The sequence below is a fragment of the Triturus cristatus genome, chromosome 3_1 (genome assembly GCF_964204655.1).
Source record: "Triturus cristatus chromosome 3_1, aTriCri1.1, whole genome shotgun sequence".
NCBI lineage: Eukaryota > Metazoa > Chordata > Amphibia > Caudata > Salamandridae > Triturus > Triturus cristatus.
The window spans coordinates 1,169,564,947-1,169,582,358 of record NC_140583.1 but is presented as its reverse complement, the minus strand read 5'-3'; the positions used below and the strand labels follow the sequence as shown (position 1 = coordinate 1,169,582,358).

The 17,412-nt window shown below is 40.4% G+C and overlaps 1 protein-coding gene across 4 annotated transcripts in view; it reads right to left on the bottom strand.

Moving 5' to 3' along the window:
* Window positions 1-17,412, bottom strand: part of HEPACAM (hepatic and glial cell adhesion molecule) — a 1,886,975-nt gene that overhangs the window by 1,795,436 nt on the left and 74,127 nt on the right. Inside the window, exon 2 of one of the 4 annotated variants that reach the window (XM_085646096.1) lies at window positions 10,555-10,702. The exons of the other annotated variants lie outside the window; for them this stretch is intronic. The gene's annotated coding sequence lies outside the window, so the exon portion shown is untranslated. The remainder of the gene's footprint in view (window positions 1-10,554; window positions 10,703-17,412) is intronic. 4 annotated transcript variants of the gene reach the window in all.

Here is a 17,412-nt window from a genome sequence, read left to right as displayed (position 1 = left end):
TCACATCCAATCACTGCATATTTTTCTTCATTTATATGTTCTGTACCATTTCCCTTAAAGCTGTATTGTTTCAGTACTTAATAGAGACATATGTTTTCCAGGTGTGTACTCCTTTTGGGATATGTGTTTAACAATATCTGTACTTTCTGGCTAATTCAAAGCTAAGTATTCAATTTCTTGTACAGATTTCAGTACTCTATTTCATGTTGCAGCAAGACCTAGACTTACCGAAATGATTCCTCTTGGATTTGAATATAAACTGGCAGAGCTCAACGATCCGAACACTCATAGGATCCAATCTCTCTGTGGGATAGCATTTTCAAGCTAACTCTGTACAATTTCTTCTTACATTTCTTTCAACTCTGTCTTTTCAGGTTTAGTTATGTATGACGTAACATACCGAGCAACAGCAATTTAATTATCTGCAACATATTGAAATTCCATGTTTGCATTGCACATTGCCAAAATTACTGGATTGTAGTCATTAATATACTTTGAATCTTCAGTTCTATTTAAGTTGTATGTATTCTTTGGAGATTTTTGAGTTATATTATGCCTTACTGCTGACATAAAACTATTGACTTTTCCTTTTGAAATGATTGGACGTGGAAATCCTAAACGACATTTTGTATAAAAGATTTCCTTTAACTTGTTTTTCATAGACAATATTTTCCACATCAATGAGTTTGAAACCATAATTGTTGTCTCAAGTTGTTTGCTCCTCCTTTTTTTGGAATGGCACAGGTAACATACTCTTCGATGAAAGACAAAACTGTTTCATCAGTAACAGTTCATAATTTTGGTACATCCTTGATCCATAACAAAATGTGTACATGAGGAGCACCTCTGGCTTGGTACTCCTTTCTCCAAAAGAAATCAGTAACTTCTCCAAGAGGTTGATTATTTTTATTGCAGATATTAGCTTGAAACCTATGATTAAAATATCTGCACACATTTAAAGGATCCAAAAATCAGTTCTTCTTCAGCTGTCTTCAAATCAATGTTTTTTACATTTGAAATTGCTTCTTGTAGAAATTCAAATAGAATGTCCCACGCATATTCAGCACAGCTAAGTGTAACAACTAATGTATGGGTACCTACGTTTCTTAACATACATTTAAATTCTCCATGATGACGATACCAATACTCATTGGTACCACATTGACAGAAACATGTGTAAGATGAACTCCTGTTTTTAATATGTGGTTCACAGCATATAACAGTCCAGACAAGTCACTTTCAAACAGAAGATGAAATATGTATGGAATACACTGTCAAATTCTTGGCTCTTGAGAGTACAATCTTGAAGAGCGGTGTTCTGAAGCTGGAATCTTTACCTCTCGTTCATCATATCATCCACCTTCTGAAGTGGGTAAGAGCTGTGGAAAACAATGAGCTTTTCAACTTTTTTCCCCATACATTCATGGGAGTTCCCTTTGCTTTCTTAATTTGAAATGATTAAATAGTGTGTTTCCTATCACTTCTTTTGAATGTAGAGGATGTATACTGTAATTTTTGCAAATCTATTCACTCCTGGACTTGTCCACTTTTTCTATTTGGCCAGGTGAAATTTCAGTTTCATCATCAAAACATATTTCTTGTTCTTCCACATTTAAAATGTTATAATAAAAAAATTCTGTACAAGATATAATGTAGCCTTTTGATATTTGGTTACATCTACTAACTCTTGCCATATCTTTCGATTCTTTGTTGGTACACCATTTACTAGAATAACTACAGGCTCACTTTCCTCTCTGCCTATACCAACAATTCCAATAGTTTTCTTAAAATCTAAAGGTAAATACATGACTCTTCCTTTCAGACCTCTTTGTAAATCTGTTGAAGGTAGCTTACCTGTTTTAGGCTCCATACGAACTATAGCCTGAAATGGGTGCACGTATTGAATACGAATGGATTCATATGTATTTAGATCTGCCAGTTCTGGAGGAATAGCTACCAACTCTAAGTTATGTATTGCTCTAGCTGCCACTTTGTTCTCTTCTAATTTGTTGTAACAATAGTTACAAATATGTTGATCAGTACCCAACTCAAAACGACCTTCCACTAATAACAACCAAATTGCTCCCACTTATCATTGTTTACCTTTTTTACTTTTTAAATACACATCAACATTCCTAATTTGATTTCTATACTGAGTACTTCGACAACAAATGCAAACATAGATTGGTTTTTCACATGAAAGTATCTTAAACTTTGTCATTTCTTCTGCAAACTTCTCAGTACTAATTTCTTCCACCTGTTCTTCAACACCTACATATATCAAGCTTTCACTTTCTCTACACTCCTCTTTTGAACCAAAATAATGAAACTGTATTTCATCACATACTTTTTTTCATCCAATAATGACCCATGCACAAGAGCTGAGTTTATTTTACTTAAAGATAATGCAGGACTTTTTACATAGTAGAGGGACGCACTTTACAGCACCGGGGAGAGAGCCATCAGCAGGAGCCATAGCGGAATCCATTTCCCAGGCTCCCCCACACCGCTGACATGCCATCGTGTGCCCGGAGGCACACATAACGGACGGAGAGATCCCACTGCGCGGGACCACTTCACAGCACCGTGGTGAGAGCCAGCAGCAGAAGCCATAGCGGACTCCATTTCCCAGGCTCCCACACACCGCTGACATGCCATCCTGCGCCCGAGGTGCATATAATGGATGGAGAGATCCCGCTGCGCGGGAAGCACTTCACAGCACCAGGGGAGAGCCAGCTGCAGGAGCCATAGCGGACTCCATTTCCCAGGCTCTCCCACACCGCTGAGACATCATCCTGCGCCCGGAGGTGCATATAACAGACGGAGAGATCCCGCTGTGCGGGACATGCCCGGGCGAAGCATAGCCCAATGGCGGGTCCATCCTTCCCTGTCATTGACCGGAGGTGGCCGGGCAAGGCTCCCCCTCTAACAGCTGGCATTCGAAACTTACAAGCTGCTTACGACTCCATATCTCTTCAATATAAGTCTAAGATCTTATCACTGTGTCAGGCCAGGGGCCTGGGTTGGGAGTATCCCATCTTGGAAGGAACTGGCAGATGTTAAGGACGAGTAAGTCCCACTCCTTTTATCCTTTTTTTCTGTCTTTGTGCTTTTGGGCGTGCAGACTGAGTTAGCCCTCACTATGGGTAAGAGTAAAGTTGGTGATCTATTTAGAGCTGAAACCAGAGCTAAGAAAGCACGAAAACCAGGCCATAAAAAGCAAATGGCTGATTTGCACCCTAATACTGATACATGGGCTGATATCGATTTACTAATTGAAGAAGTTGAATCCCTATTAAATCCAGTGGGCTCTAATGACTGGAAGGGTGGTGTTTCAACAGTTCCGGATATGTTTAAAAATATTAAAGCTAAAAAATTGCAGCAAGTAGCCCTCAGACAGCAAACAAGCCCTGCTGCATCAGACCATCAGTGTGTAACAACGGATTCTGCTGCAGGTGTAACCCCACTATCACCCACATCTAAGCCCAAGGCAAGAGAAGAAGACCCTTCGATACAGACTACTAAAACTCCTTGCCCACTGTTTCCCGAGGTTACTCTCGCTCCGAGTGTTCCCTGCCATAAGCGATTTGCAGTCCTTCAAACTCCAGGAGATGCTGAGCGGCCAAATTTATACCAGTCGCAAACTGACAACAGCCATGTTGATCCAATGGAAAATGGATGCCAATCAAGGCCGGTGATACCTGCCGAAAGCGCAACTCTATCAATACTAGCACTGAAATTGGATCAACTGATTGCTTCAATGGTAGATAGAGTTTCTTTGCTACAGCAAAGAAGTTTACTATGTTGCTGCAATAAAAACCCAGCCCAACCTTTTTTAGACCCAAAAGTGAACTAAATCTACTCGAAAGTGCCAGTAGACACAAATAGATTGGATCAGACTCAAAATTCTGCTGCCACCTTGTGACAGTAGGCAAGGATCAGGCTGTACACAGGGGCTAGCAAGACTCAGTTTAATTGCAAACACTCTTTTCTTGCGGGATGCCAGAGTTAATGTTACAAAATGACGGTCTGTCTTTCAGTCCTGTTACGCTTCACAGGCGCTGGTTTCAGTTCTATTATCTTCCACAGACCTCTTCCTTTGACTTCCTTCTTTTATGACTCCTCGTTCTTCAGGTATCCCTGGGTGCTCGAGAAAGGAAAGAGAAAAGGAAGGGATGGTGAGGGCTAAGGTCACATATTAAAGCAAATAAGGGAGGTCGTGAGGGAGCACCGATGCCAAACTAACTCCTTGATAGACAAGAAAACCATGCTGGGAACCGGGTAAATGTGAGGGGATAACAGGTGGTGACTATCTGTTGGCGTGCACCTTTCTCCCCATCCACCCCGTAACACGCTCCCATACCTGTTGGAGCCAAGCTCCTCCAGGAGCATGGTGGGGCACAACGTGTTGTTGTTGCCCTCCTGGCTCCTCCGTAGCTTCTTCTTCTTCTCCCCTTTGAGTCGCGAGCGGCACCGCTTGACTCTCCTTTGGAGGCTCATCAATGGATACCGGGAACTCCTCGTGTTTTCCCACGGCTGCCTCTCTTCCGGATCTAAGCGTCCCCTCATCATGGCTTTGCTCTGCTTTTATTTGCTGGTTGGTGATGTCTTCACTGTTGTAGGCGGCGTTCAACTCGACGTCTCTCCAGTGAAAGGGACCTGGTCCATAATATATGGTGTTCGCGTTGTCACTTTTGTTTCCATAGGCATTCCAGTCATCTGGCTGGAAAGAAAGGAGAGGACTGTGTTCAGGAGACAAAGTGCACCAGTCACTTTTACTCTCTTGTCCCATCCCAGCCCTGCAGGAATCGTGACACACCTCAAGTACTGTAAAGCCACCAGAAATCCCTTGATCTACAAGTATTTCTCTGCAGATTACCCAACGCGATCTGTAAGGTACCATAATTCAACAGCCCTCAATAGTTTGACCATAAGAGCAGCATATGGTAATCTCCACAAGAGAATAAGAGCTGGTGCTAACGTAAACTGTCCTCCCTATCAGGGTGCTCCACATGAACTTACTCCTCATTTACAACAAGACTATTCATCAATGACTCAAATTGATTGTTTCCAAAGAAAGTCATATCAAGACCCTAGCAATTCAATCTATATGACGCGAGTGCTTAAACTTAATTAAGAAACCTATGAAGATACTAATGGGTTAATCAACAAAGTAATTTTCTGGCTTAGGGTAAAGCACACGTATCTCTCTGTAATTAGATCAAATATTTTGAGTGCTAGACGGTGCCCTTCAGACACCTCAGTTTACGATTACATCCAGGTTATTTTATGTGGCAGCCAGTTAGCTGAGAATCTCATAAATTTTTTAATTTGGGCTAGCCACCTTATAGGAAATTATGCAATGGGAATCAGATTAAAGCTGTCTCTTTCAACTAGTAGATGCTTGAGAAGCTCCCTGGTGCAATCCGATAACTCATCCTCACAAGCTAGTCACCAAGCTTCTAATGCAAACCTGAATGCAGTCGATTGACTGAGTGAAACGTATGCACAGAGTAATTGTGTTTTATCTTGTGTAGAAATGCTAGGTATGATATCTCTCCCAACAAATGTGGCTATTGATTCGGCAGACAATAGGAGGAGGGACGGTGGGGTGTTGAAAATGACAAACTGTGTGTCTCCTCATAGAAATGAAGGGGAAACTTTACTCAATGCTTCTACCTGCCTGAGTAGGCCAGCTGGGAATCTGGGTAGCGACAACAAGAAGGGTGGGTGTAGGCCAGGTGATATAACAATTATACTTCTGGATGTTAGCTCATGCTCCTTGTATGCAGCGGGTCTCACAGGCACCCAGTCACAGGCTCGTATTAAGCTAATATATTGGAACTTGGCAAGTATTACTACTAAGCTAGATGATCCCTAGTAGTTACTATACATCGGAGAGCATGATATTTGTATATTTCAAGAGATCTGGGCTACTGAAAAACAAATTTGGATGGGTTTACAAGTTATAGTCTTGAAGCTAAACCCCCCAACCATTGTGGAAGGGCAATTGGAGGTCTCCTGATTCTTGTTAAGAATAATGTATTCAAGTCATGCACGTTGATACAGATATCATGTTTAGATTTAATGGGGATCACTGCCTTGCTACCATCAGGACTTGTCTTGGACCTCTTAAACATATATCTAAGATCTAGTGTGGCTGGTATCGAATCCCCCACTTTGTCTATTCTTGATAAAGTGTTGGACTCTTTTCATTTGTACACAAATGTAATACTGTCCGGTGATTTCAATACATCCTATGAACCATCCTCCTATGTTAATGAAGTTACAGAAGATGAGGATGAACAGTGGGGTATTAAAATTCCCTAATGGGGAAACCCCGAGCAAATTTTACGGAAACTGGTCGAAAGCTAGGCTTCCTAGTAGTGAGTAGAGGGTTGAGGGCATGTAACAGTCTCACTAGATCTGACCCGGATTGAACCCCCACCTTCAGAAGAGGTAATCATGCGACTGTTATCGATTTGGTTATTTTTTTTATATGAGACTCTGGCCACTTTTGAATGATATGAAAGTGGATAGACAAACTGACAGTGACCATGACTCCTCGCTGGTTTCATTGGGTGGAGCTTCATTGGCAAGAGCATCAAATACGTGCCACACAGAGGTACCAGATCCTGTTCTTTCTTACTGCAGGCTCCATGTCTCCTGGCCCAAAATTATGATGAATCAAACATTGTTGTTACAGATATATGGGCTTTTTGTTAGCCCACTGGATAATTACGAAGATGTGAACAAACAAGAAATCCAAATTTTAAGCATACACAATTTTTTCTTTAAAGAGCTTCTACGGGTATTTTTATAAAGATATGGCCAGCAAGATACCAGTTTTGGGGAAAAAACTACTTTGTTCGATTCCCCTTGCAAACAAACTAAATATCTATCAAGGTGTGCTATCCTAGAAGGTGATAAGGACCAAACAGCCCAAGCAAGGCGCACGTATGAAACCTCCATAAAAATGGCAAAAATGCAAAGGGATGACAGAATCTAGGAGGATGTGCTGTGTGCGGTAAAAACAAATGATAACAACCTATTCTGGCTCACAGCGGAGAATAATAAGAACCATCAACATTTTATTTTAGCTGAAAGGTGGGTGTCTCTTTTTTCTGATCTCTACTCACTGTGCCACTGGAATCAAGCTATCCTGGCTGAAGAGGGGTGAAACCCCGAAACCGGTCCTAGAATGCTTGTTTCTGGTCCAGGGAGGACCTGGCTTTGCAGTTCGGGCTGGACTGTTCCCATGAGGCACAGGGTCCGGACTGATTTGCATATAGCTGGGTCTAAACTGGGGTGGCATGGTGAGCAAAAGAATGATGGATTTAACCCAGATCTCTTGACTGGGGATGAATGTTTTGATTTGCTCTGCATTCCATCCATCAATTGTGTGTCTTTTGCTCTATGAGCCTAAGGTAGGCATTCCAGAGGGCTCTTATAGTATTACAATACCATCTAGAGGCTCGTCCTGCCACAATATTTTACAACTTGATGGCCCAGCTGTCACTTTTAATCTAGAAGATACCATGAATGCCATCTCTGCGCTAAAGACAGCTAAGGCACCAGAACCTGATAAAATTCTAGGGGACCTCGATAAATCAGAACCCCAGATTTGGTCACTTTATTTTAATCTTGTTTCCAATACTATATAGCGAGAAGGGGGGAGATACCTGACTCCTGGAAAGGGGCCGAGATTGTCACCATATACAAGAAGGGTTGATGCATGTGTACCATCGAATTATAGACCAATTAGCCTAATCGATAATGCCCAAATAAATGTTGCCAAACTAATCCTAGATAAATGACATCACTGGATAGACCAATAATCTCCAAGCAGGGTTTCGCTCTAAGAATGAGCACTGTAGACCACATTTTCAGTCTTACAATTACTTCAATGGAAATATACTATACTATAACAGCAGAATCTTTATGTGGCATTCATTGATCATAGAGCCGCCTTTGATCTCATCCCCCGTACAAATCTGTGGCCTGTTTTAAATTTGATGGGGGTCCCAGGGAACATAATCCATCTCATGCCCCAGTTACATAGCAACAACTTTGCTCAGGTACGGTGTGGGCATGCAGGAGAGTTAACCAAGCATATCACCATACAGAGGGGTGTACAACAGGGATGTGTCCTTGCTCCTCTGCTCTTTACCCTCTACATAAACAATCTGGTAGACGTCTTGAAAAATAGTAGAATTGACTCCCGTCTGCAAAATGGTAGTAAGGTACTGATTATTTTATTTGCAGACAACTCCCTTCTCATTTCCAAGACCCCAATGGGGCCCCAGCTCCTTGTCAATACATTCACTGATTTCTGTGTGGCAAGGGACTTGGAAATCAATGCTAACAAAACCAAGTACATAGTATTCAGTAAAGCAGCGGCCAAAAATTCAATCATACGGGCTGGGGGTGAAGTACTTGAGAGGGTTAGGAGCATAGATTACTTAGGAGATAGGGTAATGGGGAACATGAGGTGGAATGACCAACTTAAGGAAAGTTCACTACTACTAGAGCATGGAGCAAATGCTATCAGTAGGCTGCATAGGCAAACAAGTTCCCGTGCAGGATCATCAGCCCTGGAAGTCTATCGGGGCAAAGCTATATGGAGCCGAGACTTGGGGATGCATTGATGTTTTTCAACTTACTGCTGCAGAAAATGCATTTGCTAGAAGGCTGGTCTCTGTCCCCAGTAGCACACCTTTAATTCCTTTCTTTTACGATTTGGGGCTTAAAAGAATCGCAGATTTGGCTGCCCTTAGACCACTTGTCTACTGGAATCTATTATGGGTCACTCCCAAGCTGAAGGAATATAGAGATTGCCTTGTTCAATTGTTGAGTATAAGGGGTGCCAAATGAATACCTTGGGTCAAGTATGTCTCAGATTGGTTTGATAAGCTGGGATTGACAAGGCTATGGATCAACCCGGAAGGAATGTGTAAGACCGATTTTAACTTTTTAAAATCTAGTTATTGGATCCGTCTCCAAGATATTCATTTAACAAAACATTCAATTGGCAAACTACCAAACAGATTTCTAGATATTAGGCCATTTCCTCGTTATGAGGAATTTTTAAATTGAATTACCTCCCCTCTAGCCAAGACTCTTTATTTCCATTTTCGACTTGACACCTTGCCCTTAAGATCTGTAACGAATCAATGGGGCAAGGCCCTTGGCATTAGTACTTGTTCAGCATGTGGCTCAGCACATGAAGATGTGACACAAATATTATTATTCTGTCCGAGCTACCATGGCCTGTGCCGGAAATGGATTATTCCCATATGCATAAATCTGAAGTTAACAAAAGATATAGTGGCCCATAGAATACTCAGGAGCGACACAACTCCAGTAAGAGCCATTGCTACAAGCACATTTTTACAGGCAGTATGGCACAAACGTAGTAGACTATTGGCTGTGCCCCTAAGTGACTAGGCCTAACTTTTTTAATGTTTGTTTTATTTTTACAAATATTGATGTTATCTATATATTGCTGGAAGAGAGTTGTTAAAGTATTTTTTATGTATCTATTGCTCAATTTGCACACAGTTCTGCTTGATTTCTGCTCTCATTTCGCACATAAATAATGATTTTAAAAAATTACATTTTGAATAGTGCTGCTTTTCTCCTAATGAAATGTGCTGTAGCATCTTTTATATTGGTTTTATGATATGTTGCTTGTAATGTTTTTGCACATGTGCACTTGGATGGTACTTGGTTACCAAATACATTTACTACTAGTACTAGTAGGTTCTCCTTACTAACTTCCGCATTTGTGAGTGATGTACTGCTAACATTCTTAAATGATGGGAAGTACTTTGACACACTTTTCTTGAAAACAAGCCAGATGGTGACCTTGCAAGTTAGCATATTTTCTTACTTTACATGGATCTGGACCTTGTAACATATTATTCTTCTGTTTAAGACTTTGTTTGCAATAATTTCGTTAAAAAACTTGTAATATGTCAATAGATTCCTTTCGTATACTAGAAATACTATTATAATCCCACTTCTTCAGCCATTTCTTCTTCCATATCCCTAGCAACCATCTTTTCTTTTTGAATTGGACAACCATCTTTCATTTCATAACAACGACCACTGAAATCAACTGCATGAACTAATATATTTTGTAAAAAATAGCTTTCTTCATTAAAGAAAGGCTCAGTGCTAGAAGGGTGTTTCCATTCACCTGTAAAGTTTTTGCAGAACTTAATTCTATTAACCCATCTTTTTCTTTTGTTTTCTCCTTCAAAAACACCATTGTTTTATCTAATGTTTTCTTTCTCTTTAATATCAATATAAATAATTTTCGTTTCAATTCAAAAGCTTTTTCTACAACACTTTCAATATGTTGCTTTTTGTATAAGCTGCTGATCTCTTTTTATATTGTATGCAATCTTTCAATACAGTTTGTAGTACTCTACCGTTAAACATTCTCTTCCTAATGTCCTTATATTCTTTCAGCCTCTTTTCAACATAGATTGTTTTACCATAACATGATTTTCTATTAATATGTCATTTTGTTTCCTTCCGATTGCTTACCAGAAGTCTTTTTCTTCAATGTATCATTTTGAATTTCATCTAATTTCTGCTTTTCTCTTTTCTTAAAATTTTACTGTTTTTTTCAATTGTCTTTTATTTTATTCTTTTCTTCCAATACTCAATCTTCTTCAGTAAATATGGTGAAGATCTGAAAAAAGAAAAGTTTAAATAGTTTCTAAAAATAATATTATATTTTTAAAATAATTATATACAAATATTCTCATCTATAATTAAACAAATACTTTCATTTGCATTCCAAATGTCTCAATAACACATACACTTTCTAGAATATTATGCATTACATATTATCAAACCTGTAATATAGCCTTATAGCCCGCCGTAGCAGGCTATACCAGCTATTTATTAAAGGCCCACTCCAGCATTAAAGGCCCACTCCAGCATTAAAGGCCCACTCCAGCATTAAAGGCCTGAGTCAAAGGCAGAAAAGTTAGCTTTAAGACATGTTGGGAGAAGAATTAGTAATTAGGCTACTTTGAATGAGTCTGAGGAGAGGCACATTTGAAGTAGGCTGCATAAATGTAGTTGTCTGTTTGAAATGTAAAATGTGGTGTGTCATGTTTAAAGGTCTGCATGGTGTTTTGACTGAGCTATCTCTCTAATTGCACATGTGTTCTTATATGTGTTAGGCGTCTCAAGATGTTAGGTGTAAAACACAGGTGTACATCTATTGGTATGCTTCTTTTATAAATGGTGTCGGTAGGAAAAGGTAGAGACATATGCATGCATGCTTTCAGGAATGTAGCGAGACCTACAGCAGAGAAATGCAAGAGTTGCTGGTTTATATTTTGCTAGGCCCAACACTCCGAGTAGTTGCAGAATGGTAAAGCTGCAGCACAAATGTGATGTTCAAGACATGTTGGCAGAAGAATTAGTGATTATGTTACTTTGTGTGTGTGAGTCTATGGAAAGGTTCACTGAAAGTATACAGCATAAATCTAGCTGTGTGTTTGAAATGTGAAGTGCAGTCGGTCAAGTTTTAAGGCCTTCATGGTATTGTGACTGAGATATGTCTCTACTTGCACATGTATTGTGATATGTGTTAAGCATCTCAAGATACAAGACGTATAAAACACAGCTATACATCTATTTGTATGCTTCTTTTATATATGGTGTCAGGAGGAAGAAGTACAAACATATGCATGCATGCTTCAGGAATATAGTGAGACCTACAGCAGAGACATGCAAAGGGTTGCTGTTTTACATTTCGGTAGATCAAACAATGTGAGTAGTTGCAGAATAGTGAAGTTGCAGCACAAAAGTGAGGTTTAAGATATGTTGGCAAAGTAATTAGCGATTATGCTACTTTGAGTGAGTCTTTGGACAGGTTCACTTAAAGTATGCTGCATAAATGTAGGTGTGTCTTTGAAATGTGAAGTACAGTCTGTGAAGTTTTAAGGTCTTCATGGTCTTATGACTGAGGTATGTCTCTACTTGCACATGTGTTTTCATATGTGTTATGTATCTCAAGATGGTAGATGTATAAAACACAACTTGACAGACTGCACTTCACATATCAAACACACACCTAGATTTATGCAGCATACGTCAAGTGAACCTTTTCACAGACTCACACAAAGTAGCATAATCACTAATCATTCTGCCAACATGTCTTAAACCTCACTTTTGTACTACAGCTTCACCATTTTGCAACTACTGAGGATCTTGGGCCTAGCAAAATATAAATCAGCAACCCTTTGCATGTCTCTGCTGTAGGCTTCACTATATTCCTGAAAGCATGCATGTATATGTCTGTACCTTTTCCTACTCACACCATATATGAAAGAAGCACACAGATAGATGTACACCTGTGTTTTATACATCTTGCTTCTTGAGATGCATAACACATATCACAATACATGTGCAAGTAGATACATACCTCAGTAAAAGACCACGAAAACCTTAAAACATTACAGACTGCACTTTACATTTCAGACACCTAGATTAATGCGGCATACTTCAAGTAAACTTTTTCACAGACTGACACAAAGTAGCATAATCACAAATCCTTCTGCCAACATGTCTTAAACCTCACTTTTGTACTGCAGCTTCATCATTTTGCAACTACTCAGGGTCTTGGTCCTAGCAAAATATAAACCAGCAACCCCTTGCATGTCGCTGCTGTAGGTCTCACTATATTCCTGAAAGCATGCATGCATATGTCTGTACCTTTTCCTACTCACACTATATATAAAAGAAGCATACAAATAGATGTATAACTGTGTTATTTATGTCTTGCATCTTGAGATGCATAATACATATCACAATACATGTGCAAGTAAAGATATACCTCAGTCACAAGACCATGAAGACCTTAAAACTTGACAGACTGCACTTCACATTTCAAACATACACCTAGATTTATGCAGTATACTTCAAGTATACCTTTCCACAGACTCACAAAGAGTAGCATAATCACTAATTCCTCTGCCAACAGATCTTAAACCTCACGTTTTTGTTACAGCTTGACCATTTTGCGACTACTCAGGTTGTTGGGCCTAGTGAAATATAACCCAGCAACCCTTTGCATGTCTCCACTGTAGGACTCACTATATTCCTGAAAGCATGCATGCATATCTCTCTATCTTTTGCTAGTGACACCATATATAAAAGAAGCATACAAATAGATGTATACCTGTGTTTTATACGTCTAGCATCTTCAGATACATAACACATATGAGAATACATATGCAAGTAGAGATATACTTCAGTTACAAGAGCATCCAGATCTTAAAGCTTGACAGTCTGTACTTCACATTTCAAGCGGACATTGAAAATGATGCAGCGTATTTGAAGTTTACCTTTCCACAGACTCATATACCAGTGTTTTACACATCATGCATCTTCAGGTGCACAACACATATAAGAATTTATATCCAAGTAAAGAGTTTCCTCAAGCGCAACAATATGCAGACCAGAAAACTTCACAGAACACAATTGCCATCTCAAGAAAACTCCTAAATTTCTATATCATATTTCAACTGCACCTCTCTAGACTCTTTTACAAAATAGCCTAATCCCTAATCCCTCATGTCAACATGTTTTAAACATCACTTTTGTGCTGCAGCTACCCCATTCTACTAGTACTCACAGTGTTGAACCAAGCCACATAAAAAGCAACAACACCTCTTTGTTATACACCTGCCTTCTTCTAATGTATAAGAGATATGAAGAATACATATGCAAGTACAGACATACACAAGTTACAAGTTCATGCACACCTTAAAACTTGACAGACTGCGCTTCCAAAATGAATGCAACACCTAAAATTATGTGGTGTCCTTCAATTGTACATTTCCACAAACTAATACAAACTACCATAATCATCTTTCAATATACACATATTACTATACACAATCTATTCCAATCATCATTTAAGTTCAATAAAACAAAGTACAATACACATCTCTACATTTAATGGAATATTTCAAACATCACATTTCTTGAATAATTTTTTTAAATAAAGCTAATACATAATACACCTCAAAAATTTGTAACTCACCTTCCTAATAGTATTGTACAAAATGAAATATCAGAAACTCATAAAAGATTTTCTTATGCACACAATAAATGTAATGCACCACTCTCAGCAAGGTAAACCAGTAATGGCAAACTTTACCTCTCTTTCTCTACACAAATAAATGTAATTAACAAATCACAATCCTTTCTAAATTTTTTCAAATTGTGAAACACATTTCTATTGGTTAGACATATTAACCCTTACCAACTGACTTCTAAAAGTGTCCAAACTGGTTCTGTAATTTTCTGGAGTTGCGATTCCACCATGTACCATTGCGATGGAGCCGCGAATCCTTACAGGAGTTAAAAAACCTAATACTAGCATTATTTTTTTAAGAACACACCACTTCTAAATATACTAGTGATTTGGGAAATTGTTCTTTAATAAGATATCACTTATATATAATGTACAATTTCATATTTTAAACCACAGCTACATTTCAACCCTTCCCCCATTCTGCTTAATCCCAGTTTCCATAACACTTTCTGCAACATTCAACTGAACTGCCAGGTTACAAGTTCAACATATTTTCAAGTTCAGCACAACAGCTTACAAATGCATATAGCAGGTGTGTTTCACTTTTCAAAATATTACCTAATCCTATCTACTGTACCTTTTAAACATTTTTAATAACCAATAAGAAACATGCTTCTTTAACAAATTAACATGCATCCTATTTTTCAGTGTACGGTGTTAATTTACAGCCAATCAGTTATCTGCTTTTTCAAAAACAACATCTTGTCCACCATTTTAGACACCTATAATTCTAACAACTGACTACCTCAGCTACAGACATCTTTTCATTACTTCCAGACATCCCGTCAGGATTCTTACAGTATGGATTGTTGGGCACAGTTATGTCTTCTGTTCAAAAGGTATGCTGAACGCAGAGGTATTGACAAAGACAAAGCTTTGCAAACTGTGGATATTAAATGGATTGCACAGAGAGGATTACAGTGGCACCAACTGATGCCTTTGGTTAAAACCGTTTTGCATCTCCAACCCCGACCTCATGATTGTGCACTGTGGTGGCAATGACCTAGGCACATTGACTGGGGTAGGCCTGGAAATGCTAATGAAGGACACCTTTGCACAATTGATGTTGCTTTTGCCTCAAACTGTCTTTGTATACTCTAATATATGCCAAAGACAGAAATGGAAGTGGTCAAATCAATTCTGTACACAGATTGAAAAAGCTAATAAGAATGTTAATAGAGCTGTTTCTGCTTATCTCAGAGACCATAGGATAGGCTCCATCTATAACAACAATCTACGTTTTGATATGGATGACATCTACAGAAATTATGGAGTACACTTCACAAATCAAGGGAACAGATAGAGTCTCTCAACAACCTGAAGCTCTGCATCCACACTTACAAGTAGCTACAACAAATTCATAATGAAAAGAAGGGCTCTTTTTGGAGCCACCCTACAACACAATAGTGAATCTAATTGTTTTTTACACATACATACTCTTTTGTATTTTTTTGTGGATTTGCGCACCCGTCGCAAATCTGCAAAAGCATGAATTTAAATGTACTACAACACAATACACTTTTCAGGTTAAACTTTTAATTTTTAATTTTATATATTTTCAGTTACTCTGTCAAATGTTATCTTATTTTTAAGTTCAACGACTCTACCACTGTAAAGCAAGTTCACAAATGCAACATTACCTCCTAGATACTGGTAAATTATTTATTTGAGATGGATCCGCAAACCCAACGTGATGTTACATTACATGGGGGGGCCGTGCTGAGAGCCACAATGGGGTCATGACTCAAGAATCGAAAGAAAAAAAACGGCCCACTTCCATTATTCGATATCCGCCCCAGGGACCCCATCCCCTGGGGCATTGCCTCATTTATTTTTATTCTTTTTTTGTAGGAGGCAGCCACATGGTCACCCTTCCCTGGACCACTTTTGGCCCCAGGGCCCCTATTCCCCGGGGCCTGGCCTAGTTTATATTTCCCAAGAATATTGCTACAGGAGGGCGTCTGAGTGCCCCCCTCCCGGGCCACTTCTGGCCCCGGAGTCCTCATCCCCCGGGGCCGGCCTCATGTTGGGGACCACAGAGGAAGCCCCAATGCCCCCGCGGTCCCTGACGGCTCCCCGCCTCCTGCGGAGCCGGCATTGCTTTTGAACAAAGGGAGCTGCTGACATTCAGTTCCCCTTGTCCAAAAGACATTCTGCTTTGCTTTGTGGAAGTGAGAGCAGGTTTTCTACTCTCGCTTCCATGTAGCAAAGCAGAAGTTTGCAATGACAGGGCGGGAACCGTGCTCCCGCCCTGTCATTGCAAACTGCAATGTCCAGGGGGTGGGCACCCAAGGAAATAGCTGGAGCTGGCCATGGGGGTGGTGGTCTCCAGAGCCATAGAGGGCTCCAGGAGGGGGGCCGCACAGCCCCCTCCCAACTGATGTGAAGCCCCGGGGAGTTGGTGGTCCCCGGTGTAGGAAAGTAGGATCTGCTACTTATGGTTATCCCCACTTTTTGCTTGATGTTGCACTGATTTTGATTATTGTGACTGGGATCCTGCTAATCAGGACCCAGGTCTATCTGCGTAACCGGTGTGCGAGTTATGATTCCACCCTTCTGAAGCGAGTTTCATGGAGTCACTGGTCTATCCATGCCATCCTTCTGGACCTGGTCAGCACAAAATGGATGCTGCCGACCAGAGACACATTTCTGCCCTCCTGCTGCTGAGCCAAGCTCGAGCAGAGGAAGGTAGAACAATAGGCATCCTGTCACAGGGAGGTGTGACAACCTTAGTGTATTGGGGCTTGGTGGGTGCACTGTGAGAGTGCCTCAAAGTCTGCACTGGGGGAACATTTGGTGTCCCTGTGCATAGTCTAGCTCAAACCAGTTCTGGGAGCCATTGGCTCCTGCTCTGGTGCAAACCTGGACAAAGGACATGGGTGTAACCATCCCTCTGTCCTGACCCTCCCCTAGAAGGGTCCCCCAGAATCTGTTCAACCCCCTCCAGTGGGTACAAAAGGGCTTACCTGGCTGTAAGACTTTAGATTTTACGTGGACAAGATTCTACAAGAAGAAACCACTGACCTGTGACCATCTCCACACTCTGAACTTCGCTGGACTTCGACTGGGCCCGACTTCGCCTCCCTCTCCGTCCAAAGATTTTTCTGTGCCCTTCCTCAATACAGGCTCCGTGCAGGACCTGTGGTGCACTAAGAACAACTGAAGAATCTCCCTTGGAGTGTAGGAGTCACTCCCCTGCACTAGCAGGCACCTCAATGCAACTGACTGGTCTGCTTCTCCTGAGCTCCTGCAGACTCTGAAGAGTTCAGAAACAACAGTAGGGG